This window comes from Equus caballus, chromosome 25, assembly GCF_041296265.1.
Source record: "Equus caballus isolate H_3958 breed thoroughbred chromosome 25, TB-T2T, whole genome shotgun sequence".
In the NCBI taxonomy this organism is placed as follows: domain Eukaryota; kingdom Metazoa; phylum Chordata; class Mammalia; order Perissodactyla; family Equidae; genus Equus; species Equus caballus.
The window spans coordinates 36,431,466-36,458,385 of record NC_091708.1 but is presented as its reverse complement, the minus strand read 5'-3'; the positions used below and the strand labels follow the sequence as shown (position 1 = coordinate 36,458,385).

General features: G+C 49.9%; 2 long non-coding RNA genes across 2 annotated transcripts; one reads left to right on the top strand and one right to left on the bottom strand.

The window, feature by feature from the left end:
• Positions 1 to 994: 994 nt before the first annotated feature.
• On the bottom strand, positions 995 to 5,286 carry LOC138920719 (uncharacterized). Its single transcript, XR_011432415.1, has 3 exons — positions 4,358 to 5,286; positions 1,472 to 1,899; positions 995 to 1,302 (listed from the first exon to the last, which is right to left on the bottom strand). It is a non-coding gene; the product is annotated as an uncharacterized lncRNA (long non-coding RNA).
• Positions 5,287 to 5,357: 71 nt separating this feature from the next.
• On the top strand, positions 5,358 to 20,667 carry LOC111770594 (uncharacterized). Its single transcript, XR_002803888.2, has 3 exons — positions 5,358 to 6,068; positions 17,711 to 17,835; positions 18,645 to 20,667. It is a non-coding gene; the product is annotated as an uncharacterized lncRNA (long non-coding RNA).
• The last annotated feature ends 6,253 nt before the right edge of the window (positions 20,668 to 26,920 follow it).

Below are 26,920 nucleotides of genomic sequence, written 5' to 3'. Positions count from 1 at the left end.
TTAAGAATCCCAGCCTTTACCTGAGTTTCAAGAAGAACATTAAAAGGGATCCAGGTTGGAACTCACAGCATCCCTGCTCACAAGCCCCTCCTCCCCCGGGGCTCACACCTGCACCTGCTCCAACGCCTTTCACACACCCGAGCCCCACCAGCCCCTCCGTTTCTGTTTTTCTCTCCTTCTTCTCCCTTCTTCCCAGTTCTTTATCACGTAGACCACCTTAGCCTCTCTCCTCTCTCTTTCCTTCTCTTCTCTCTGATTCTGTCTCCTGTACCCATTCTTCTGATTCTTCACAACTCAAGATCTGGGAAATTGGCAAATGGTGGATGGAGGGCAGAGGAAGGGGTAGGGAATGTACCTGACGCTGGCACATCAGTAAATCCTGTCCCCAACTTGTACACAGAGGACCTGGCGCCTCCTTCTATTATCGCCTTATTCCTGACACGAGCTCACATGTGATTTGTGTATCATTACCATGCTTAGCCTCAGATCTCGCGGCAATCCCGTGTCACCTGTCCGTCCCACGCCTTGTCAGCCTTTTATATTCACAAAGCCCTTTTCCATCCACTGTCTCACTAGAACTTCATGGTAATCCTGAGAGGGTGCTACTAGTATTGTCCCCATTTTTCAGATGGAAAGACTAAAATTCAGAGAGGCTAAATCACTGCTCAAGATGCCACCAGCAGGATTTGAACCCAGATCTTTCTGAGTCTAGGCAGAGCTCTTAAACGCTACTCCCCGCTGTCTTCTAAACCAGATCCTCTTACAGCCGATGCTGAGACCACCATCTTCATATTAAGGTACACACACGTGCACACACGGTCACACCCACTCACATGGAAACACATCCAGATTCACACTCATGTCTACACTAGAACATGCAGAATGCCCACAGACACCCATCATGCAAGCATACACAGAACCCCATGGGGCGAGAACACACACCTGAGCACGTGTCCACACACAAACGTACAGTCTCCAGCAACACAAGTGGGCATGCACTGCTAGAAAAGCTTCATTAATATGGACAAGAGAGGGGCCAACCCCACTTCTCCCCTATGGTCCTGCTTGGTTCCTGACTACCCTCAGACCACCCAGGACCATGGCCTGCCCTGCCTGAGCCCCTTCATCTCTTCTTCCTCCTGCACTTTCTTTCTTTGTGTCCCTTCCTGACCTTAGCTCTGCCACCAGGTTCAGCTGGGACCTTGTTATTTTTACAGCTGCAGGGAGCAAACTTCCAGAGAGAGGGGAAGGCTTTGCTAAGAGGGCAGGTGCCCAACACTCTGAATCACTGCCAGCCCAGCCCTGAGGGGAAAGTTGTCCCTGTCCTCATCCCCGCCCCCCAACCCCACCCCCGCTCAGCTGGGATGGTGGCTGTGGTCTGCTGGGACCAGCCCTGGAGCCTGCCAGAGGGACCCTCCCCAGCAAGCCGGCTCAGTGCTGCTGCCAACTCTCCCCTCACGGCTGGGGACACCCTGGGTTGGCTCTGGGCTCCGAACCTGGAAAGGTCCCTAGACCAGCAGCCAGGGGAAGGGGATTCTGCATCCACGAGGCTGTGGGCAGACCCCTGGGATCTCCCCGTTTCACTTCCCCTTTTAGGGCCGGAAGCTGTGGAGCTCTGTTCATTTGTGTGGATCAGAGAAACTGTAGGGTGGTTCGCAGGACGATGGGGCCTGCCCAAGAGGCGGGAGAGGGACAGGCTAGTGCTGGGTGGGGATCGTTACATGGGGAAGAAGAGTGGGGGAGAGAGAGGGGAGGAACTTGGGGCTTGGGGACAAAAGGAGGGGAGTGTCTTCTCCTGGATCGAGTCTCCTGTTGGGTACAGAGGCCAAGGAAGACCACCTCCTGAAGACACTTTCATCTTGCCATCTTGCTCGCGTCTGTGACTCCTTATCCAGAAACCTGCCAAGACAGCAAACGGACTCTTTGGGTCCTTATTGTTAACTTCCATTCCACTCACTGCAATCAGCTTAGCCAAAGGAATGTCCTTCCTGCCTGCCTGACATCTGGCTGGAAAGACCCTCCCAGGGTCCCTCTCTTGTTCCCCCACCTCTCAGATCCACACCCAGCCTCCTAGGCCCCAGGGCCTCTGCCAAGAGTTGTCTACAAGACTGGGCACCTCTGAGTCCTTGGCTGTGCAAGGAGTGGCTCCCGGGACAGCCTGGGGGCACCTTTTCTGGCACAGGTCCCGGGAGAGGCCTCTGAGGGATCCCGCAACACACTCACCCCCTCTCTGTTGCAAGGCAGGACTGCTGTTGGTTTCTGTGCAAAGAACTCATTATTTTGCTTTCCAGGCCAGAAAGCCCTACATGCGGAGTTAATTCCCCTTCCTGGCATAGGGCTAGTGCCAGCCCGAATTGGGAGTTTAGCTGAATACCCACTGGGGCACTACTGTTTCCATCACAGGGTTAATTAGTCCCCACGAGCCTCAGCCAAGGGAGGCTGCTTGGGCTGGGAGTCCAGAGACCCAGATGCTGAATATGCATCTGCTAATGACTGTTGGCGTGAGCTTCATTACACAAGGCCCTTCTCCTCTCTGGGCCTCAGTTTTCCCATCTGCGAAATGAGCAGCTGGACCTGGAAGAGCCCCAAAGTCCCTTCCAACTGGCTCCGACTTTCCATGACATTCTGTGATGCTGACATTCTATAACAGCCTACCATGGTTTGGGACAGTGTTCTAAGTCATTCCGTGACATTTACAGCCATCTACAGCATTCTCTGATGACACTGGAAGGTGGTCCTTGACATTCGATGACATTTACAACCATCTACAGCGTTCTATGACAGCTTCTGACATTTACAACAATTTATGACATTTGCAAGAATTCACGATGTCCTGTGACAGTCTTTGACATTCCAGAGCATTTTACGACATTCCTTGACATTCAACAGCACTCTATGGCCTTCTAGCCATGATAGTCCATGGCATTCTGTGACATTCTAAATTTGTACCATGTGGGTTTGTCTCTCTTCCAAGGGCCTCCCTGACATAGCCGGAGAAGCCACATCTGCCCTCAAGACCCTCCCTCGAATCTCCTCTTGCACAAAGTGCATGACACCTCCGCAGCCAGAAGTCCTTGAACTCGGGCCTCTAGAGCCATCTGGCCATTCCAGAACCCCGCTCTGGGCTTTGGGCTTGGAGGGGACAATCTCTCTAGCAACAGCCATCACCTTGGGGTGTTTTGCTCCCAAAGAAATCTTCCCCCCCTTCCCCACTGCCCCCAGCATATTCCACATAGTGGCTCCGTCCTTCAAGATAAGGGAGTCTCCTTGGCATAGTATTAAGCTTAAGCATACCAAATATTGGAAAAACTTTGATCTATGGGAAAGGCAATTTTATATGATTCAACCTAATGCTACAGAAAGAATGTGGGTTGGAATCTGACAGTCCTGGGGACAAATACCAGTGCTGCTGTTTCTTAGCTGTGAAACTTCGGGCAGCCTCACCAGGCCTCCCTTTCCTCATCCACAAATGGAGATAACTTCCTATTCAAGGGGTTGGATAGAGGATTCTATGAAATCATGCAGGTACAGAGGAAGGCCAGAGATGTAGAACGGAATAAGAGGGTCTCAAAGATCCTTTTCCTCCTCTTTTTTTTCCTTCTCCTAGAACAACAGTAAAACAGTTCATGCGTGAGATGGCACAAGACGAAAAAGGGGATCGATGTTTTGGTCTTGGCCCAGCTACCTCCTCACTGTGCACCCCGAGACAACGATTCTGTTCCCTAGGCCTCAGCTTTCCCATCTGTAAAATGGAGTGAGAGATACTCAGATCAACTCGAGGACCCTCTGGCTCTGATGGCCTAGGCTTCTCTGACTGGGGACAAGGGTGACAGAACAGGGAACAGTTTTGGGGGCAAGTATTGGGGAACAATGGGTCTCCATAGTCTGTGAGGACAGGACACTGGAAAGTGGGAGCGGCAGGTCGGACCTGAAGGAGTGCTTCTTTCTAACCATTGCGAGATGACAGGCTGGGTTGTAACGCTGCTGCTCCACGGCACTTAAGGAGAAGGAGAGCGGCCCCACGATATTGGCCTGAGAGGGTGGACAGGTCCTCCGCCTGGTGGGCGGTACCGTCTCCAGCCCTCCAGGCCCCTGAGCGGCTGGAAGGACTCGGGCTGGTGCGGAAACCTTAAGAGGCTGCGCCCCCTGGTGGCCAGGCCCTGTCATTGCAGCACGGGGCTCCCGGCCCTGCGAGGCTGACTCTCCCGCGGACCAGGGGCCGGGCATATTTCTTTCCGGGGGGACACTAGGAGCAGGGCTTAGGAAGAGGGTGACTCAAGTTAGGGGAAGCCTATAGGGCAGAGGGCTGGTAAGGACCCTTCAGTAACCTCCTCAACAAAGTTTATTGAGCACCTACCGCATGCCACACAGTGTGATGGGTTTTCCAGCCCAGCTTTGAACAAGACAAGGCCCTTGCTCTGCGAGGAGCTCACATAGTCCGGGGCTCCTGGGCTGGTTGAGGACCTACTATGTGCCCAGTTCTTATCTCCCAGACTCCTCATGACAATCCTGGGAGGTGAGAATTATCGTCCCCATTTTCCAGGTGAGGAGACTGAGGCCCGAGGCCACGCAGCTGTGAGGGGCAGAGCTGAGACTCGTTTTTAGGTCTGGATGATTCCAAAGCTGCCCATCCTATGAGGTTTGTGTCCTAGAAAGAGCCCATGTGCTTCCAGGCAAGTCGTCTTCTCAGGTCGGCTCCTTCGGGAAATCGGGCCTGTGAGGTGTCTGTGGGTTCAACAAAGGAGGGAATGTCCTGACGCCATGCCTGTGCCCAATGGGACCTTCTTCCAAAGAGTAGGGGGTGCTCCCCGAGAAGCAGGCATCCCGGGAGCCCAGCCATTGTTCTCATTGTCTCGGCCTCCTCTTTGTCTCGGGAGCATCCGGGGCTCGCTCCTCCCCTGGCAGAGATGGGGGACAGCTGCCTGGAGAGCTGGGCTGCGCGGCTGCTGCCGCTCATTAGAGCCCTCACAAATGGCTCTCTCACGGGACTCCCCACCCCAGGGTCTGAGGGAGAGGTTGACACAAATCTAAAAATAGCTGCTGTTTTGTTCCTTTGTTGGAGGGGAGGGGCTGGCAGAGGGGCTCCAGCTCCCCTTAATGACCTGCCCACAAAGAACAAAGCCTTTTCTCTGCTTTTGCTCTGCTTCGCCCTGGCCTCCTCAGCTCCCTGAGACGGAGCCTGAATGGTGGTCCTGCTGGCAGAGGCAGGGCCCTGGCCCACCCCAGCCCAGACCCCGGGCCGGACTGCGCAGCGCAGTGTGTAATGAGGCCCGGGGGCGGGGCTCTGCGGGGGGGAGGGGTCTGCATGCGGCTGGTGACATTGTGTGTGATGTCACACCACATGGCGCAACTGATGCAGTATGGACAGCAAATCACCGTGTGTGGCTGGTTGTCACCCACGCAGGTGACTGGGATCGTGTGCGTCTGAGCTGGGGACACTGCTTGGCTGTGTGCAGGTGACACCATGAGTGAGTGTTGGCTGTTCATAGTGGACCTCACTATGTGCAAGTGACACTGTGTGTGTTGGTTTGACAAGGGGTGTTGGGGCTGACTCTGCAGGTGACACTGTGTATGACTCTGTGACTGCATTGGTGACGCTGGGAGGTGGGGCTAACTGGGCAGGTGACATCACAAGTGGCCCTGTGACTGTGTGCAGCTGACGGTGACTAGCCCAATGTCAGGAAGCCATGGCAGCTCCCACAGCCCATCATCCACCTGACACAGCCTCAAACTCCCTGTCTTCCGGGGTAGCTCCTGGGGCCTCCTTCTTGGGGTTTCTCTTGCCTGGTGGCTCTTGTCTCTCCTCTGCTCCCCTCCTGCTGCCTTTCTCTCCAGGCACCTCTGCACCTGCACCGTCCCTGGTGTGCCTGACTCTCGGGGGCTTGGTGGATGTGGCCATCCATCACCCAGCTCTGGGGGAAAGACTGGACCAGAAGTAAACACGCTACACTCCTGCTGAGGCCTGTATGGCGGGAAGGAGACAAGACTGGGCCTTGGGGAGAGATTGGGAAGATCTTGGCTTCGTCTGCGATGTTTGGGTTCATTTCTCAAAGGGAGAACATATGCAGGTAGGACTGTGTAACTTAAAAAGAATGGAAGCAGACGTGACAAAAAAGTTATTTGTTGTTAATCTAGGTGTTGTGATTATGAGTGATTATTATGCCATTCTTCTGATTTTTCTAAATTTTTAATCTCTCAAAATAATTAAACTAAAGCAATACATGCTCATGATAGAGATTATTATATAGAAAGTGAACACTGACTTCATGTCAGACCCCGTGCCGAGGACTTTACCTGGATTATCTCAGTGAATATTTACCACAATCCTAGGAAGGAGGTAACATTAGTACCCCCTCACACAGACTTTATAGGTGGGGAAACTGAGGCTCAGAGGCCAGAGTGGCAGGTCTGCCAGCACTCACTTCAACTTCCACACCACCTGGGAGCTCAGGAAATCTCAGAGTCTCCCTCTGCTGGATAACCCTGCTACAAAGGGGCTGAGGCCTGCGTCTCATGTAATAGTTATCTTTGCTGCGTAATAAATCATCCCCAAATGCAATGGCTTAGAACAACAGTAGTCATTCAATATCTGTCATGGTTTCTCTGAGTCAGAAATTTAGGGGTGGCTTAGCTCGGCAATTCTGGCTGAGTGACTCCTGAGATTTCAGTACGATGTTGGAGGGCTGCTGTTATCTGAAGGTTTGACTGGGGCTGGCGGATCCACTTCCAAGTTGGCTCACTCACATTTCTAACAAACTGGTGAGGGCAGTCTGTTCCTCGCTATGTGGGTCTCTCCACAGGGCAACTTGAGCTTCCCCACAGCATGGTGACCGGGATCCGAGAATGAGCATCCCAGGAAAACCAGGCAGAAGTTATATCGTCATTTACGACTTAGTCTTAAAGTCATATAACATCACTTCTGCAGTATTCTGTTGACCCCGAGCGTCAGCCTTGATTTAGTTTAGGGGAGGACTCTCAAGAGCTGTGCAGGGTCTGAGATTTTACCCTACTCGCAAGCCAAGGAGTCAGCCTGCCTCCTGGATGCTGGCAGAAGACATGAGACTCCTGGGTCAGACACAGAGGACAGTTTGTTACTCACAGCAATAACAGTAGCCAGAGGACCAGCATTTTTTTTCGCTCAGCCCCAATTCACGTGGATCAAGATGAGGAGGGCTAGAAATCACTGCCCACATAGTGGGTTGTGTTATAGGAAAGGAACTCTGAGCTTGGGGAGCCCAAATCCTCCATAATGGGCAGTAGCATGCCTGCTCTTTGCCCCAGAGGGAGATGCTATGTCTGTCTTCCAAGGCAGATTGCCACACAAATATCCTTGACAAGAGAGCCCAGAAGAAAGGACAGTCAGTGCCTTGCTCACAAGTCATGCCGAAAAGTGAGAGGTCTGTCTTACTCAGCTCAGGCTGCCATGACACGATACCGTAGATGAAGTGGCTTCAACAACTGAGGTTTATTTCTCACCGTTCCAGAGACTGGATCAAGGTGCTGGCCAATTCGGTTCCCAGTGAGGGCTCTTTCTTTGGCTTGCAGGTGGCCACCCTCTCACTGTGTTCTCACGTGGCAGAGAGAGAGAAAGAGAGAGATCTCTTGTAAGAGAGGTCTCAAGTAAAGCCACCAGTCCTGTGGGATTAGGGTCCCACCCTGACAACCTCCTTTAACCTGTTATCTCCCCACGGTCCCATCTCAAATTCAGCCACATTGGGGGTCAGGGCTCTAACACGTGAATTTTGGTCAGATACAGTTCAGTTCATAGCAAGCTCCAGAATTGTCTCCCAACGGGGACCACTGGAGGAGGTGAACATGGGGGTCATCTTGGAGACTGGCCATCACAGCCCCTGTTTTCGGGTGGCATCCTCAGGCGAAATGGGGAGTGGAGGCCATATCTTCCCGTTGTTACTGAGAACATCCCTTGACTAACACCCTTAACTAACTGACACCCCTCTTCCGAGACAGGCCCCCAAAGGTGGGAACTGAAGCCCTCACGCCTCTCTGGCTCACTGCGCTCATTGCCTTTCTCTCCCCCTCCATCCTTGGGGCAGGCTCTCCCCGTTGTCACATCCTTCTTCCCACCTCCACTCACATGGCCAAATCTTTCATTGATAAATAGGAGCTACGGGATGTTGGCTATTGTCTGGCTGCAAAATCCTGTTTTTGAGTGTCCGAAGCCAAATTTGCCTTTCTCTTTTTATTTCTTCTATAATGTTCCTAATTCCTTATAGGCAGATGGATGTTCCCTGGCCGACCTAGCAAAGATCAGAAGTTTTTTTAAAAGCACATGAATAATTTTGGACTATTAAGCCCATTTGCACACAGCATTGTTCAGAAACACAAGTGGGTTTATCTAGTATGTATTGTTTTAAATTTTACTTTTTATATTAGAGAGTATATTATAGATTCTATGTCAGTAATACAGGTCTACTTTATTTTTTTTAATAGTGCTATAGTATTCCAGAGTATAGATAGATCACAATTTATTCAATCATAATTCTTCTGAAGGACATTTAAGTGGTTTCTAATATTTTTGTATTATTGGAAATTCTTTAAGGAATAACATTACAAACATATCTTTGCATGCATGTGCTAGTAATTTTGTAGAATGGATTTTTACAGGTGGAATCGCTGGAACATAGAATATACATACTTTATATTTTGATACATATTACTAAATTGCCCCCTCTAAGTGACATCAATTTAAATTCCCTCTAACAGCATTCTCCATGTCCACTCCATCACTGGATATTATCAATTTTTTAGTTTAGTAAATCTGTTGGGCAAAAAGTAGTTTCTTCACATATTCTAATTTTTGTTGTTACTAGTGGGCTTAAGCTTTCTTCATCTATTTATTGGCCATTTGTCATATTTCTTCCTGAAATACCTAACCATATATCTAACCCATTTTACTATTGGATTGCTGTTATTTTCTTATTTGTTTGCAGGAACTCTTTGTATATGATAGATATTACTCTTTGTCTACAATATAAATTATACTTAATTCCAATCAGTTTGTTTGTCTTTTAAATTTCTTTGATTCCTTTCACCACACAAAAAGATTTTATTTTTATAGAGTTGGCTCTGTTTATCATTTTCTTGATAACTTCTGGGTTTCATGTCTTTCTAGCACCAGCCCTTTATGAGTAAAGATAGTAACCCTTTCAGTAAAAGTGGGTCTTGCTCTCTGAACATTGTCTGATGCTGCATCTGACTTGAGGTGCTGAGAGACTGCAGCCAGAGGAGGTCACCTCCCCCGGCCTGGCAAAAGGGAGGAGGTACCCAGGGTGTTATGAGGGAGGCAGCGAGGGCACCCCAGCGAAGTTCGTTGAACAAAATAAGCTGAACTCCTGGGAGCAGGTCCCTTTGGGCGGGCAAAACTTCTTAAGAGGCCCTGAGGGAGGAGCTACTTTGTGATCCTTGGCTGCCTGGGAGCCTGTAGGAGGAGCCTGTGCGTGTTACCATCAGGTCTCCTTCATGTTGTGGCTCTGCCAGCACACACTCAAAGCCACTCACAATCATTCCCACCCAAAAACACCAAACACAGTTGAAATACACTCCCATGGATATGCAGAAACACAATAAAAACTGCACACGTGTGCATATACCCACTTGGGCATACATGTTATGTGCCCCTATTCACAAATGGTCACATGTGCACACACAAGGATGCCCACATGTACAAAGCACATGCATACATGTGCACAAATACACACAGACATGCATGCATGTCCATCCAGGTACAGCCCTACCAAGAGATGTAGTATGCACGTGTGCACAGGTGCCCAAATGTATGCACCTGCTGTCTCAGTCAGGAGCCCAGGAAGAAAGAGTAGGCACACTCAAACAGGTGAGAAAAATTTAATAAAGGGGCCATTTACAAAGGTGAGGGCAAGGTGAAGGGAAACTGAAAAGCAGTAGAGACGCACTTGGGGGCCTAGCAATAGCAGGGAGCCAGGCTGTCAATCCTAGGCCTGAAGGGTCAGCAAAAGGAGCAATCGTGGGAGCTGGAGACACATGCAGCTTTGCAGAGGACCGCCCAACAGAAATTGTGGCAGTCGGATTGGACCACAGTCACTGTCAATCCACAGCCTGATGGGGAAGGAGCCAACCTGTCCGGCTCCTGCCCTCTGATCTGCTGGCTGGGCCTCCCATTGGCCGAAGCCAGCTAGAAGTCAACCTGGAGTCTGGATGATGTGCTCCCGGGGTCAGGCTCCTTGGGGCGCACGGAGCAGGGTGGAGAGTGGATCTGGAGGCAGACAAAGAATATCCAATGCCCGTGGATGTATGGAGATACCCAAATGCGTCCACAGGGCACTCAGATGCACGCACACAGAGATGCACAATGCACACGTGTTCACGAGTACACTTAAGTGGCTATGCACAGTTTAGAGGTATGTGCACACATGATCAAACACCCACAGACCCACACACGCCTGAGAAAAAAGCTGAAAGCAACACCCTGGGCCCTGCCTGGGCCTGAGGTGAGCCCCTCCCCCGCTCCCCCCTCCTTCTCCACCCCCACCCTGACACACACACACCAAGCCCAGAGCCAGTTCTTTGCTGAGCTCTTTGTTACTCTTGGCAAAGCCAGAATCCCAGCGGGACAATGGGCCGGCCAGGCCTGCACAAATCACCCGCTCTTTGGGGGCCTTTCAGAGCCCTGGCCTTCCTGAGTGACAGCTGAATCGGGTCCAGCTTGGGCGGGGGAGGCACTCCTGGAGGCAGGCCCTGCTGCCACAGAGCTGGGAGGTCTCCTGTTCCCGCCTGACTCCTACCCCCCCCAACCCCCGCAGCCGCCCTCCCCATCCCAATCACTCCCCTACAGGGCTTCTGGCCCAAGCCAGGGAAACCGGGGCCCCCTCACTCCACTCAGAGCTTACTCCCTACCCACATCTAGCCCACCCCCAAAGCCAATCCATTTTACCTTCTAAGCCCCAAAGCTGCCAACTGTCCGAGGCCAGTCTCCTCATCTTTGGCCTGGACACCAGCAGGAGCCCCCTGCCTCGGGAGCTGCCACTCCCAGCCAGAGGAAGCTTTTTGAAATGTAAATCAAATCACTTTCCTCTCCTACTCAATATCCTTCAATAGCTCTTCCTACTGGCCTCTGGATAAAGTCCCAAGGCAGTTTCCTCTAGTACCGTCTGGTCCCTGACCCCATTCCCAGCCTCACGCCTCACCACCCACTGGTGTCCCCATCTCATGCTCCTAGTTCTCTAAATGTGCCAAGAGCTCTCCTTCCCCTGGGCCTTTGCACGTGCTGTTCTCTCTGCTGAGAAGCCTTTATCCCAACACTTCCTCTCCGACTCTTCCCAAACTAGAGCTTCTCAAACTAATCATGGGATGGGACCAAGTTGGGATATTTTTCTCTTCCAACCCATCATGGGTAGATGCTTTTGTAAAATACAATAAAAATGAGCTACTAGAAAAAACGAAATTAAAAAACAAAGTGAGGTATAACTACCTTGCAAAATAGTAGTTTCTTATAAAGTTAAATATTCACTTGCCTTGTGACCCAGCCATCCCACTCCTAGGTATGTACCCAAGAGAAATGGAAACACGTGTCCACACAAAACCTGTATGAGACTATTTACACTGGTTTCCTTTATAATAAACAAAACCTGGAAATAACTCAAATGTCCTTTGATGGCGAATGGATAAACAAACTGCTGACCATCCATACATTAGAGTACTACTCAGAAGTGAAAAGGAAATGACAAATAAAAATGGCAAGCAATAGGATATATTGGAGAATATGAGGAAGCCATTTGGTATAAACCTAATTCGGCCTGACCTTTTCTTTCCAAAAGGGCCTGACCGAGGCCGTTGAGCATGCATTGTATATCTGCTTTAGAGATTCCCTATGGCAAGAACAAAGACCCTTGACATAAAGGTGCAACTTCCTTCCCCCTCCCAACGTTGGCATCTCCTTAAGGGTTAAGCATCTTTCCTTAGGCTAGAAACTGATTGCTGTGCTCACCTGTGACCGCCCAGCTCGAGACAGTAGACTTGCCTCCTGCTACGCCCTCCGAGATAGCAAACCCACTACCTGCTGTGTCCATCAAGTGCTGTGCTGACGGGGCAATCTTGTGACTATTGTGGGAGGGACATTTCAATCATATGTGAAACGTCCTGCTTGGGGGTATATAACCACTCTGTACACCTCACTTCTTTGGTGCCCTTTCTTCCTTTGGGAAGAAAGGCCCCGGGCCATGGTCCTCAGATTTCAGCTCAGAATAAACTCAGCCAAATTTTCATTTATAGATTGGTTATGGATTATTCTGTTGACAGAAAGAACTATTGATACAGACAACATTGGTGAATTTCAGATGAATTATGCTAAATGAAAGAAGCCAGGCTCAAAAGGCTACATTCTGTACGATTCCATTTCTATGACATTCTGGAAAAAACCAAAAGTATAGTGACAGAAAGTAGAATGGTGGTTGCCAGGGGCTGGGTTTTGGAAGGAGGGACATGGATGGCACAGGATATAAAGGAGCTTTTGGGGGTGATGGAAATATATATCTTGACTATGGTGGTAGTCACGTGACTGTGTGTGTTTGTCAAAACTCACAGAAGTATACACTCGAAAGTGTGAATTTTACTGCGTGTAATTATACTCCAATAAATCTGACTTTTAAAAGATGCAAATACAACCTCCATGGTTTTTATTGTGGTAAAATCTACATCATATAAAATTTACCATTTTAACCCTTTTTGTGTGTACAACTGAGTAGCATTAAGTAGATTCACGTGTACAGCAATTACCACCCTCCATATCCGGAACTTTTTTCGTCTTGAAAAACCGAAATTCTGTACTCGTTAAACAACAGCTCCCCTCCCCCCAGCCCCTGGCCGTGCCACCATTCTACTTTCTGTCTCTACGAGCCTGATTTTTCTAGGTGCTTCACATAAGTGGGCTCATACAGTAGTTGTCCTTTTGTGTCTGGCTTATTTCGCTTAGCACATGTCCTCATGGTTCATCCATGTTGTAGCATGTGTCAGAACTTCCTTCCTTTTTAAGGCTAAATAATATTCCTTTGTATGGGCAGACTACATTTTGTTTTCCCACTCATCCATCAATGGACATTTGGGTCATTTCCGCTTTTTGGCTATTGTGAATAATGCTGTTACGGACATAAATGTACAAATAGAAGCCCCATTTTAAAAATTATTAGATTCAACAGATACAAAATCACTTTGTCCATTTGCTAAGCCCTTACTTTCATCTTCTTTATCCATCTCCCTAGTCTGCCTTTTCAGTAGCACAGCTGGCCATGTCCCTGGGCTGGTGGACTCTACCTTTCCTGAGCCCCCGGTGATCCCCCACAATTCCCTGGGCACATCACACTCATTGGGATGGCCTGTTTGGGACCCAGAGCTCCCTGAGGTTGGACTCAGTTGGAGGCCCCTCTAGGTGCAGCACTGGGCTTGGGGTCAAGCCCAGGCAAGGGGATCAGAGCAAACGCAGCCACATGCCGTGCTTCCACATCTGGAGGACAATGAGGGTGCAGGACTTGAACCCACATCTGTCTGACTCCAGGTCGGTGCTCTTTGCTGTGAGGTTCATGCAGTAACAGCAGCCCTGAGCCGGAGGCTGGATTCAAGGCCTATCCCCCTCTAGCTGTCATGCTCAGCGTTCTTTAGGCTTGAAGGGATTTCCACTCCTTTCCAAAGTCAAGATGGAGTCACTCAGTCAAGAAATACTAACTATTGCCCACCTTGTGTTGTCTCCTGGGCTGCAGGCTGGGATACACAAGGTGAGCCATGGGTGATCATGAATGTTAATATGTGTATGCACATACGTGTGCACATGTGTGTACCACACACATGTTCCCTGGGTATGGGGGTTTGATATGTGTGTCTGAGTTCCAGAAAACTCAAAATTTGATAGTTTGAAAGAATGATCATCTCTTTTCAAAGACCAGGGGTCAAGGAAGGAAGTTTTAAAGAGTTTTAGGGACATAAATCTCTTTCCTAGTGATTGTCTTTGCACTCGAGCTTCTGGGGCATTGTGGAAAGTTAAAAATAGAAAAACCTGAAATATAGACACATACTCATGCTAACACATGTGCTTACACATAAGCACACAGAACTGAATACACTTAACCCCAGGCTGGCCCATAAATACGTGTTTAAATATATATATAAACCCACAGACAACAATATACCCATATCTCATATAATACAGATAATAATTGCCAATATTTATTGTTTCCTATGAACCAGGCGTTATGCTAAGTACTTTACATACACAGCTTTACTTGATTCCTTTGCAAAAGTCAATCAAGATGGGTGTTACAATTTTCACCCTCATTTTACAAACAAGGAAACTAAGGCTCAGAGAAGTGAAGTGACTCGCCCAAGTTCACAGAGCTAGGAAGGGGCTGAGTTGGGATCTGAACCCCAGTGGGGTGCATAATCCTTAGACTATTTGCTAACACACAACTGCATCCAACACATATTTGTGAATTCACACACAGATCACGTGTACTGACACGTTGTACACCTATAGGCACATGCATGCACATGGACACCCACATAAGGCATACTTGTGCACAGAGACATATATACACACATGAACACACACAGACTCACAGCCACACATTTTAATGTAGGCCACATGCAGTCGCACACAATGAGTTTACTGACATGGGTGTGAACATAAGTCTGAGACTTACATCTGGGTCCTGGCACAACTTTCCCTCCCTGCCGGCCCTGCCCCTCTTGGCAGGTAAGAGCTTGGGGGTTGGGCAGTGCTGCATGGAGCCCTGCCAGCTGGTGGTTCAGATCCCCTGGGGACGGGCTCCTGCCTCCCACTCTCATCACCAGGTAAGCAGAGCCACCCCTGGGGCCAGCAACACAAAGCACCACACCTGGGCCCCTCCCAGGAGATGCTGAGCTCAGGAAGCCTCCAGGTGGCCACCACAATGGTGCTCACCAGCCCCAACCCACACCTCCTGCTGCTCGCAGCTTCCTCCCAGGCACAGGTGTGGGTTATGGAGGCAATGACCTCCACCTCTCCCGCCTCACCTTCCATTTGTCCCCCAAAGACACCCCATACCCCAGTGCACATGGGGCCTTGGGGAGCACAGAGTGATACCTACACAGGCTGAAGGTCAAGGAAGGCTTCCTGAAGGAAGAAGGGTTTAAGCTGAGCTCTTAACCTGAAAGTGGAACAGGGATTAGCTGGTGAGTCAGAGCTGGGTAGAGCTTCAGCCAGAGGGCAGCTTATGAAAATCCCAGAAGCGAGAGAAAATAACACCTTTGGGAACTTGCAATTGATTCATCACTACTGAAGGCGAACGAAAAGGATTGTAGAGTGATCAAAAGCCTTGGTTAGGGGGTGCTTTGTGCCTTGCAATACTGGGGCTTTCTGAGGATGCTCATAACCAGAAAGACCTTGGGAAGCTGCCAGAGTGGCCACCAATTCAGGCCTCCCTTCCATGGCCACCAGACCACAGAGCATGGCCACTGATGCTCTCAGACCCAGAGCACTGGCTCACTGTCCTGGGGCCACCTGGAAGCCCAGAGCTTGCACAGCCAACTCACTGGCCATGTCCAACCCCACGAGGCAGGCTAGTGACACTGCTGGGTGGATATTACTCTTCCCAATTTACAAGTGAGGAAACTGAGTCTTGTAGAGACAACTTCTTAAAGCAAGAGAATGATCTGTCCCAAGCTGGCCATGAGGAGAAAGATCCTTCTGGGAGTGGTTGGGAAAGCAACCTGGGAGAACCGTGCCAGGATTAGGGAGGGGCAGGAGTGACTGCAGGGCTCAGAGGCCTGGGAAAAGAGACTCAAAGACTGGGGCCAATTCCCTTGGAGGGGAGCAGGTCTCTGGTCTTTGGAGTGACCTCTAAGATACTCCTTTGCTCTGTTTCGTGCCACTCTCAGCTTCAGCCCCACCCCTGAGAGTCCAGAGAGCACCTCACATCCATGTGGATAGCCCCAAATAAACCTAAGAATCCTAGAAAATGCCATTAATTTGTATGGCTCCCAAGTAATTTCCCTGTGATGTGGGTTTATGGCTGCAACGATGGTAACTCCACCCCTGATGAGACACACCCTGCAGCCCTCTCTCTGTCCACCCCCCAGCTCAGGCCTTCTCCTGAGCCCTAGGTTCTTGGCCCTCAGAGGGTCAATGACCTCTGGCCATGAGAGAGTGTGTGCAGGATTAGGAGTAACACAAACCAGAGTTTTCATCCTGCTCCTTCCCCAAAACGAGCTTTGTGACTGGACAATTTCCTTCCCCTTTCTAGGCCTCAGTTTCATCACTGTAAGAATGAAACTACCTTGAGGTATTTCACTACAAGACTGTAGTGAAGATTTAATGAGAAAATATATGGAAATGGTCAAGCACCATGCCTGGCTCTTTGTAAAGTCTCTAAAATTGGATGGTGATTTTTAGAGGGGCTCCATATTTTCTGTAGGAAAGAACCCAAATTATGTAGCTCAGATTTCAAAACTCTTCTAAGTCAGACCTCAGCCCACTCTTCAGCCTTATCTTTCCCACTGGAAGCAGTAGGACTCAGCAGTGGGCCTCAGGGAGCAGGAAGTGATCAATGTTGGTTGGCCAGCACCCACTGGGGGATGGTGGCTGAGACTGCCAAAGGAGTCTCATAACCTCTGCTAGTCTGAAAGGGCTCTGGGATGGGAAATCTGAGCCTACGGGTGGAGATCTCTGCATCTCCATCTTACGTGGCCTGCATGATACATCCTCCCCTTTATCAGCTAGGGCTGTCACCATCTTCCCCTGACCAAAGCCTTGGCCGTGACTGGAAGACAAGTGTGTGGCTGGAGGTGATAGGACACTCCATTTCTCAGGCATCCTGCTCCCATTGCTAAAAGACTCACAAATCACACCCTCACTGGCCTGGGCACAAGATCACCTGTGTTTGATGATGACCCTAGAGAGATCCAGAATGGACTCCTTACCCTAGTGAGGACAGAAAGTGGGAGGTCTTTGGGATTTATGGAAGCAGAATGGAAGAGGGACTAGATCACTAGCCAGATAATTGTAGGTTCAAATCGCAGCTCCATTATTTGCTGTGTGCATGTGGACAAAATGCTGTCACTGATCTACAGCATTTTCATCTGTAAAATGGGAGAAATGATATCTACATTGCAGGCCTCTCGGGCATATTAAATGAGATGACATATGCACAGCATTGGAATGATGCCTGGCACATAGCCGACTTGATAAGTGTCCTCTTTTCCCAGCTGTTAGCACTAGTACCCAGGACAGCTCCCCATCTTTGCCTGTTTGGCTGCTGTCCACGGTGCTGATGAAAGATTACAATCTCTCCCCTTCTCTCCTCTTCGCTCCACATCCATTGACCTCTGTGACAGTCTCAGAGGTCTTGGGGATCAAGAGGAGCACACCATGCTTCCATGATTTTCTCTCAAGCTGTATAATCAGGCTTAAAATACAGTTGTAGAATAAAAGCTGTTGTTCCCATGGTGGGCAGATGTGTGTCTCTTTTTCCTCCTGTATATACTATTGAATGCCCTTTCTGTTGGGTCCAGGAGTCTCAGGTTAATAAGCAGAGTTATAATAAAAATAAATAACAGACACAATAATATTTCCTGACCACTGATTGTTAATCAAGCTTTCCCATCACTTCAGTCTCATAAACCACTGTCAAGAAATCTAAATATTAGAACAGTACTCTAATAATTCTTGCCTCCTCTTCTTCCTTTCCAGTCCTGATAATCTGCACAAAAAGGCACCAGAGTTCCTGAATCTCTCAGTTCCCACTCATCACTCCAGTCAGGGATGTGATCAAAGCTGTGATGATCCTCAACAGATCTTCCAGCAGAAAAAGTCAGGTACATACCTATGGAAAAGAGCATGAGATCTGGAGTCAGCAAGACCTGGGTTTGAGTCCCAGCTCTGTTACTCACCAGCTCTATGACTGCCAACTTCTCTGGGCCTCAGTTTTCTCATCTATAAAGTGAAGTTAGTAATCGCACCTCCTCCATAAGGTTATTGGGAGGACCAAAGGAGATGTTGCTCCTAAACTGCTTAGTAAGATCTCAATAAGTGCTCCATAAATTGGTAGCTATTATTACTTCAGGCACCTGAATCTGAGTCTCTCAAAGGGGAGACATCAATTACCATGTGTCCTTTCCAGTGAAGTCAGCTGAAGACTCTTTAATATTGAGAGCGCTTCTGGAAGCCTGGCTTCCTCCTGCTCTCATGGGCTGTTGTACCTTCCAGGGCACCAGTTTCCTCCTCTCTCTTTCCCCATTCAGCATAACACCCATCCCCACCCCACCACCCACTCCCTCTCCTTGTCAATTCTTGTTTGGTTCAAGTCCACCTCTTCTGAATCTCATACAGAGTTTGGTTAATATCTATTTGAGACAGACAGGCAAACATGGGTTTGAATCCTGGCTCAGCACATGCTAGCTATGGCAATTTAGGCAAGTCATTTAGCCCTACCTCTAGCCTCAGTTTCCTCATTTGTAAAATGGTGATGATAACAGCCCCTTCCTCATGAGATTGTTGAAAGGAGCAAAGGAGGAAACGCATTAAAAGTCTCAGCACAGATGCATAGAGAAGTGCTCAACACCTATTAGTCACTATTGCTGTTCTTCCTGGTTTCCTGATTTTTGTTTCTGCCATTCTTTTCTAGGGATACTCCACCTCCTCTCTGACACTTTGGAGAGTAAAGAGTCATATGTCAAGCTGCTGTACTCTCTTTGGAAGCAGAGCGAACACCTGTATTTGCAGCCCATCTTGTGTGTGCTCATCTCTTGGGGGAAGATGTCCTTGGGGCACCCCCTTAGTCCTCTGGGACCCCTCATCTCTTACCTAGGGCTGGGATCCTAAGTGGAACATTCAGCCTTTGTGGTTGTCTTTGTAATGTTGTGTGTGTGTATAAGATTGTGTGTATGTATATCTGTAAGTGTAGGAACAGGTGTGTCATGTGACTGCGTGTGACTTTTACGGAAGTACACATGTAATTGGGTACGTAAAAACATGTGAAAATGAGAGATGGTTGTGTGTGTAAGGTTGTGCATATGTGTGTGGTAGGGGTGCAGCTGTTGGACATGATGCCAGCTCTTCAGCCATCTGCAGGCTTGAGGGGTCCTGGGCAATTCACGAGGTTCCTGGTTGCCGGCACCTGCCACTCTGAGAGGCAGCCGCAGCCTGTCGTTTTGGGAATAGCCATGCTTCAATGACTCACAATCCTGCTTCCTCAGAATTTTCCAAAATCTGACCTAGGCAAGGGATTATGAAAAGATTTTCCAAGTACGCCACTGGTACTGGGAGGATGGTTAGCTTTTTTAAGAAAAAGTTTCCCAGTACTTTTAAAACCACTTGGTTTGAAGTCCCTTGCTTACAATGAGTGCTTAATTGCCTGCAATTCCTATCTGTTCATTAAGGCAACTCTCTTAAGGGACCATGTCTTGACAATACAGGGTTAGCCATTAATTCGCATTAATTGGAAAGTAATAAAATTTTTGCAATGTCTCATAATTCAGACTTATCACTAATTCACAAACACCCTTCCTCCAATTATTCCAAATCAGGAAAGTTCTATTATTTAACAGGAATATATATGATACTCGAGGGAAATAATTTGTATGTCACCATTTAGAATTCATTAACAATAACGTAACATCATATAATCCCTTTATCTGGACAATGCTGAATTTTTTTTTAAAGCACTTAGACACTCACTGTTTTCTCTGATTCTCATAACAGGTCCAGGGTTATGAGGCCCATTTGTCAGGGGAAATGGAGTCTCATGGTGGTGAACTGAGCTGTAAACCAGGCACACAAAGCCAGCTAGTGAAGGTGGTCAGAATTGAATCCAGGGGGTCTCAGTTCCTCAAAACACAGAGAGTTGCCCCCAGAAAAATCTAGAAGGAACTCTCACCCTTGGCCATGGGAGCAGGGAAGAAGTTGTAGTTCTCAGCAGTTTGTCATTTCATCTTCCCGAGGGCGTTGTTTCAGGAGATAGCGAGAAGCAGAGATTTTAGCAACAGGAGGAAATTCCCAAAATCCTGTTTCTTCCCTGTCTCCTTCCATTTCTTCTGCCTGTCCTCAGTCATGTCCTAAATACCTACTGTGTGCCGGGGCCAAAGACAGACTCCCAAGTGTGTCTGTCAGCTGAACTCAAGGACCATGCAGTCTAATGAGGGGAAGTGGAGATGTAAAAACAATGATTCCAACCTGGCATGACCTGTGGGGGCAGCGTGGGCCGTGCAAGAGTCTGTGGGAGCGCAGAAAACGGTGGCCCATGCACCCTGCGGGGTGGGGAGTCAGGGAGTGGGACTAATACAGAGTTGAGTCAGCCAGGCGAGGTGTCACGGGCTGAACTGTTTCCCCCAGGAATTCACGTTGAAGTCCTCACCCACAGTACCTCAGAATGTGAGTGTATTTGGACATAGGGTCTTTGAAGAGGTCATTCAGGTAAAATAAGGTTATTCGGGTGGGTTCTAATCCAATAGGACAGGTGTCCTTATAAGAAGAGGAAATTAGGACACAGATATGCACAGAGGGAAGATGACGTGAAGACACAGGGAGAACACAGCATCTACAAACCCAGGAGAGAGGCCTGGAACACATCCTCCCCTTAACCCTGCCAACGCCTTGATCTTGGACTTCCAGCCGCCAGAACTCTGAGAAGATAAATCTCTGTTGACTAAGCCATGCAGTCTGTGGTCCTCTGTTATGACAGCCCAAGCCACTCGAGGGTGGATCTGGCACGAGTGGCGGTTTGCAAGTGCTCAGCTGGCTGTGGGGCGCCCCTGGTTGGGGGAGGAGGATGAGACCAGAGAAGGACACCAAGATCAGAAGATGAGGGGCTGTGCAGGCCAGGCTCAAGATTTTAGACTTTTCCTAAGGCCATGCAGTACCACGAAAAATTTTAAGCGAGAGAGAAACCAGTCTCTAACTACCGGGACTCAAAAGGAAAAAAGACCATGACAGAACAAACAAATCCTAGGAGTGGTTCCCTGAGGCCTCTGGCTCAAGGAAACAGCTCCCAAGAAGACCACACAGCAGAGCGGGAAGAACTCAGGGTTTGAAGTCAAACAGATGTGGGTTTGAATTTTAGCTCCACCATTTTATTCACACATTCATTGATTCACTCCCTAACAAATATTTACTGAGCATCTACTATGTGGTCTGGGCACTGGGAATATCTCAGTGACTAAAGTATGAAGCCCTTGCTCTCCCAGCAATAAATTTATCAGTAAGTTGCAATATATCAGGTGGTGATAAGAGCTGTGGAGAGAAATAGAGCAGAGCAAAGGACACGGAGGGAAAGGAACACTGTTTTAGATCAGGTGGTCAGGGAAGGGACATTGAAGCAGACACCTGGAGGAAGGGAGGGATAAAATCATGCAAAGATCTGGGTCAGGGGCACCCCAGGCGTTTGGAACAGCGGGGGCAAACTCTTGGCAGCTGTGGTGGACAGGCTCATAGCTGCTTTCCAATTCCACCCAGAGGGCAGAGCCAACGAGGCAGAAGCCACAGTTCCCGGACTTCGGTGCCTTGACCTGCGTGACCTCAGCAGTGGTGGGGACCTGACCAGGTGGGCTGAGGAGTGAAGGAGAGGAAGGAGTGGACACAGCAGCTCCTGACAGCTCTTGCAAGAACTTTGCTCCACAGGAGGTCATATAAATGGGGTGGTGCCTGGAGCGGGATGTAGGATCATCGGAAGTTTTGCTTCCAGGGGCCGTTATGACATGTTTGTATGATGATGGGATGGATCGAATGGAGGGGTGGAGGGCCCGACACGGGTCGATTCAGCCTGGTGGTCCGCTGGAGCCAGCACGGAAGAGAAGACGGTTGAATTTTCAGGAAATTTTTGTGAGCTGGTTTTTAGACCATTGGCAGTTTGAAATAGGCTATAGTAGAAATATTTACACCATGGAAATTGGCAAGTGCTACAGATCAGGGCATTTTTATCTGGAGAGCAGGTTGTTAAACATTTTCCAACACATCCAATCAAAAGAGGTGGCTTTCTTCCTATTGCCTCAGGTTCCCAGGGAAACGAGAAGGCAAGGTGGTGAGCTGAGTATGAGGAGGGGAAAATGGAGTTAGAGATTTGAGGGGAAAGATAAAGATACACGAGTCATCTTGGAGTCGTGAAATAGTCATCTCGACCAGGAAACTTTCTGCATTACGCGGCAGAGTTGAAAGCAGTTTCTTGGCCGCGTTCCCCTGGCCAATTCTCTTGGATACTTTGAGCCTCAGTTTGCACATCTGTAAACCCGGAGTTCTGATTCCAAGATTATTGGGAGCATGAAGTGAGGTAAGGCACATAAAGCATGTGGCCAGAGACGAGGGCAATGTGCTGAGTGCACTGTGTTCTGGGTCTTGGGTTTGCAGAGGAAGGAAAAGCTGAGGATAGCTCTTACCTCTGGCCACTCGGGGAGGGCGGCCGACCACCCCCCTCGCCAGCCGACCTCCTCCGCGGATTGGGATGGATGGAGTCCAGCTGCAGGCTCAGAACATTTTACCCCATCTTCCCCTGAACTGCATATTTATCACAACACAGCAACTGCATAATTTAAAATCGGTGTTAAGAAATATTCCGATGTGTTATGTGATTTTGCATTCCTGGGTGAAGAAAAATTGCTGCAAGAAGGTGGCTAATTATTCCAAAAGACAAATTCCATGAAATAACATAAAAATAGACTCCCTGTCCAGAGGGAAAGTGAGAAAAAAAAGGGGAGAAGTGAGGAATGGATCCCTCTGAGCAGAATGTGGATGATCCCTCAAGTAGTGAGTGAGCACATGGGATGGAGCCAGAGTCTGGGCACCTGTCACGTGGCCAGGAGAGGAGAGGATAAGGGGCAGAGAAAGTGCCAGCAGGGAGGCCAATGAGGAGGCTGTGATTATTTGGGACCATGGCAATGCCCCAGACAAGAGAGGGGTGTGGTGATGGAGAGAAGTGGTCAGCTCTGAGAGAAAGTGTTGACGTGTGTTGAGTTGACAGGCATTGTTTTAACGCAGGGCGTGGAGGTGAGGGAAGAGGCAAGATGGACTTTTTATTTAAGGGGAAGCTGGACGGTGGTGCCTTTTGCTGGAGTTCTTGATGAAGTTCAGTAAAGAATCACTCTCTTCCCCATCTGAGTCCTGATCAATTTAAGAAACAAGACCAAGGCTGATGAAGGCCAATGTCACCTTAGTTCCTGATGGAGGCCAGGTGAGGGAGGTGAAAGCCGAGCAGGCCTGTAAGCTGAACCCCAGGATAAGGCCCATGTGTCCCCTGCAAAGTGCTGAACTGGGGAGCCTGCCAGGAAGTTCTGATGGCGGAGAGGAGCAGAAGCGGATTCCCGCTGCCCAGGGGCAGCCTGCTCCCAGGGATAAACCATGGAGACCGGTTTATTCCCAGATTTATCAATCAGAAGTCCCTCCGCCTCATCTGTGGCAGAAGAGTGAAGGGAGGGAGAGTTACACTCGGTAAACCTCCACCACGTGGAAGGCAGCATCGGGCATTACCCCAAAACAGCTTGCAAAGAAATGGGGCAGCAAGAGGACAAGCAGGCTTGGGGGAGGGTGACGGATTCAGTGCCGGCTGGGGGAGACCCAGGTGCGGTGGGACTGACGGGCAGAGAAGTCCAATTTGCCATCAGATCATTCACTCCGGAACTCATGAGAGACCCAGAGACATTTGTGCCCAGGATTGTGCGTTTCCCTGTCATGTGCCTCTCACGTGATTTCTTGAACAGAAGAGGCAGAAAGGACCTTAGGACAAGTGCCAGGAACTTTGCACAAGTCCTCCTTGCTCAGAGCGAACTCTCCTGTGAAGCCTCCTTCCTCTGGGTTCCACAGCCCCGTCTCCTCCCTCCCTCGCTGCATTGAGATCTGCTGTGTGTCGCTCGCCCACCAGTTCCCTGCTTCTGATTTTTCTCTGCCCCCTTCTTCCAGTACAGAGGAGTCTCTGAGGGTTTATTGAATGAAGGCAGTGAGTTGATCATCAGTGGAGAAGGGGAGGTGAGCCCTCCTCTCTATGGCAGCATGAATTTTCCTTCTAGAATCAGATGGGTCTCTCACTGACTACAGACCCGCTTGCCCTCCCTGCAGGCAGGGGTGTGGATTCCTGCCTCAGTTTCTTCTCCAGCTCACGGTGTGGCCTCGGCCAGGTGACTTAGACCAGCATTTCTTTATGTTGTGACCGTTGTGTGGCTTGTGGCAAGTCATGTGTACTGAAGTAACGAGACAGGAGAAATGGCTCCTACGAAAGATGGCAGCGGCTGTGAGCGGCTGGCCTGGGAGGGAGCAGAATGTCTTCTTGGGGAACACTGCTTCTCTATTAAGGAAAACACCCTTGTGGGCCAGTGTGGTCAGGCAAGGCCTCTGGGGGGAGGCCCAGGGGGCGGAGGTCAGACAGTGAAGAATCAAATGGCTCTGCCCATAAAGAGGGAGTTCGGAGTTGCCCGTGGGCACTGAGAAGGAGGGTTCTGGAAGAACAGAAGAATCCAGAGGGGGCCCCGCTGCGACGAGGAGGCTGCACGGGGTGCAGTCGTGAGCAGTTCTCCCCGCTGGGAGGGTCCGCTGGCTGCCAGCAGGGGCCATAGCCGACTTCTGTGCAAAGTCGCTTCCTGATGCACTCACCAGCCTGGAGCAGCTCGGCCTTTGGGGAACGAGGGAAGAGGGACGGCAGCACCAGGGTGCCACGCTGCACCCAGCAGCCCGGCGAGCGGTGGCCTGTGGGGAGCTGCAGCCACTGGAGAAACAGACTGCACTGTGGGCTTAGACAACCCCTCCGCCCCCAAGAGAGTGAAGGAAAGTGACCAGGTGACCTTGAGGGGCAGGGCTAGTGTGGGGGCAGAAGAAGGGGGACTGGGTCCTGCTATTCATGGGAGGGGGGTGGTCATTTTGTTTAGACATTAAGGTTAAAGGTGACCCAGGGTCACGAAAGCCTTCGAGGTCCACCGGCAGCACTAACAATGTGTCACCTGCCCAGGGGCTTAGGGTCCTCTCTGTGATGACCTCGCTCCCACTCCCTGGCTTTCTCTTGTAACTTCTTGAGTGGGAGAGAAAGGGTGGGCCTCGCAGCCAGTGCCTGCATGTGCCAGGGTGTAGCTCACATGAATGTCACATGTCATGTTTGTGACAGTGGAAGAAAGGTCGTGTCTTACTGGTGAGGACATAGACAATGGACAGGATTGGTGGTGGACGGTGGACAGGTCCAGCCATCTCTGCGGCCCTGGGGAGCGCCACCTCCCCAGGTGCACCCGCAGACTAGCAGTTGTGAGAGCCACAGAGTCTCATGTGGTCCCACCATGGGCCTCTGTAGGCTGCACACCGTGGGCCCACAAAGAAACAACCACAGCTCCTGGCCTCAGCGAGCGGGTCGGGGGTGCAGATCTGTAGGCAACGCACAGTCCGCATTAAGAAAAGTAAGGTGTGCGCCTGTCAGGGGTTTGGAGATTGAGATCATGTATGGGCATACAAGACTCACTGTGCGTGGGGTTAGTGTGAGTGCCTGGCGTGTATTGGGAGCCTGTTCAAGCGGGGGTGTGGTATCTTTGTGTTTGCAGGTGAATGGGTGTCGGTGGGGGCTACACCTGTGTGCTTGAGTGTACACATTCGCAGGCATAATTGTGTGTGTGCGTGCGTGAATGTCTATCAGAGCATGTGGGGATCAATTGGGAGAGCGGGCGAGTATTTGTTTTTATCAGATGTATGTGAGTACCTATAAGTGTGAGTGTGTGGGGTGTAATTGGAGGGTACAGGCATGTGTACGTCTGTGTGTGTGTGCGTGCAGGTTGGTGCTCTGGTGACTGTGTATTACTCACTGTGAGATCTTGGGCAAGTTACTTAACCCCTCTGTGCCATGGTTTCCTCATGGATAAGATGGGAATCATTAGTACCCACCTCCTAGATTCTTTCGAGGGCTCCATGAGATGGTGTACAGAGAACTTTGAAAGGTGCCTGGCACGTGGAAGGGGCTCTATCAATATTTCCTGTTGTTATTACTCATGTGAGTTTGCATATATGAGCATTCATGCATGTGTGAGTGGGTGTGTGTGTGTGTGTGCTCACTCATGCCCTTGTGAAGGGGTGGGGGTCCCAGGTGGGTGATCCCGGCACAGGGAAATCAGACAGACGGATGGGGGACTTGAGGTGTGAAGCCAAAGGCCAAGGCTAGGCCAGGCCCAGCTCCTCTCCCAGAAGTACTGAGCCCCTTCCCGCTGCCTCCTGGGTTGATGAGGCCCGGGCAAGACTGGGGTTCAAGTGGCCATTCTGCTCTCCTGCCCCTGCGTCCTACCCTGATCTGACAGGAGGTGGGGGCTGGGGACTGCCAAGCCAGGGGCCCGATCCCTCCTGCACTGCAAGCTGACAGCTGTGGCCCAATTAAAATCAACAGTTCACAGGTGTTTCTGGTAATGACTCACGCACGGAAAACTCCACTCCCTTTAGGGCGCTTCTAAAAAAATTTAGAGCTCTTTAAATTTTATTCACCCACAACATCAAACCCAGGGAGGAAGTAATAAAGGAGGATGGGGGAGGGGACACCACCCACATGTGTGTGCACACTGATAGACACATACAGGTACTAGTACACGCATGCACACCCCTTTTGCCACCCCAACATACACTCTCACACACACAGACCTAAACATCCACATGCCCAGACACACTCAAGCACACAAACACACGTTTGAACACATGCCATTCAAATCCATACCCCCCAAGCGACCCATACCTTGCACACACTCACATACGCCCCAACTGTACTGGTGTTCTCTGCTGCATAACAAATGACCACACTCAGTGGCTTAAAAACACACCTATTTATTATCTGACAATTTCTGTGGGTCAGGGATCTGGGCACAGCTTAGCTGAATCCTCTGCTCTGGGTCTCAGAGGGCTGCAGCCAAGGTGGCTGCTGGGCTGCATTCTCATCTGGAGGCTCACCTGGGGAAAGTCCCCTTCCAG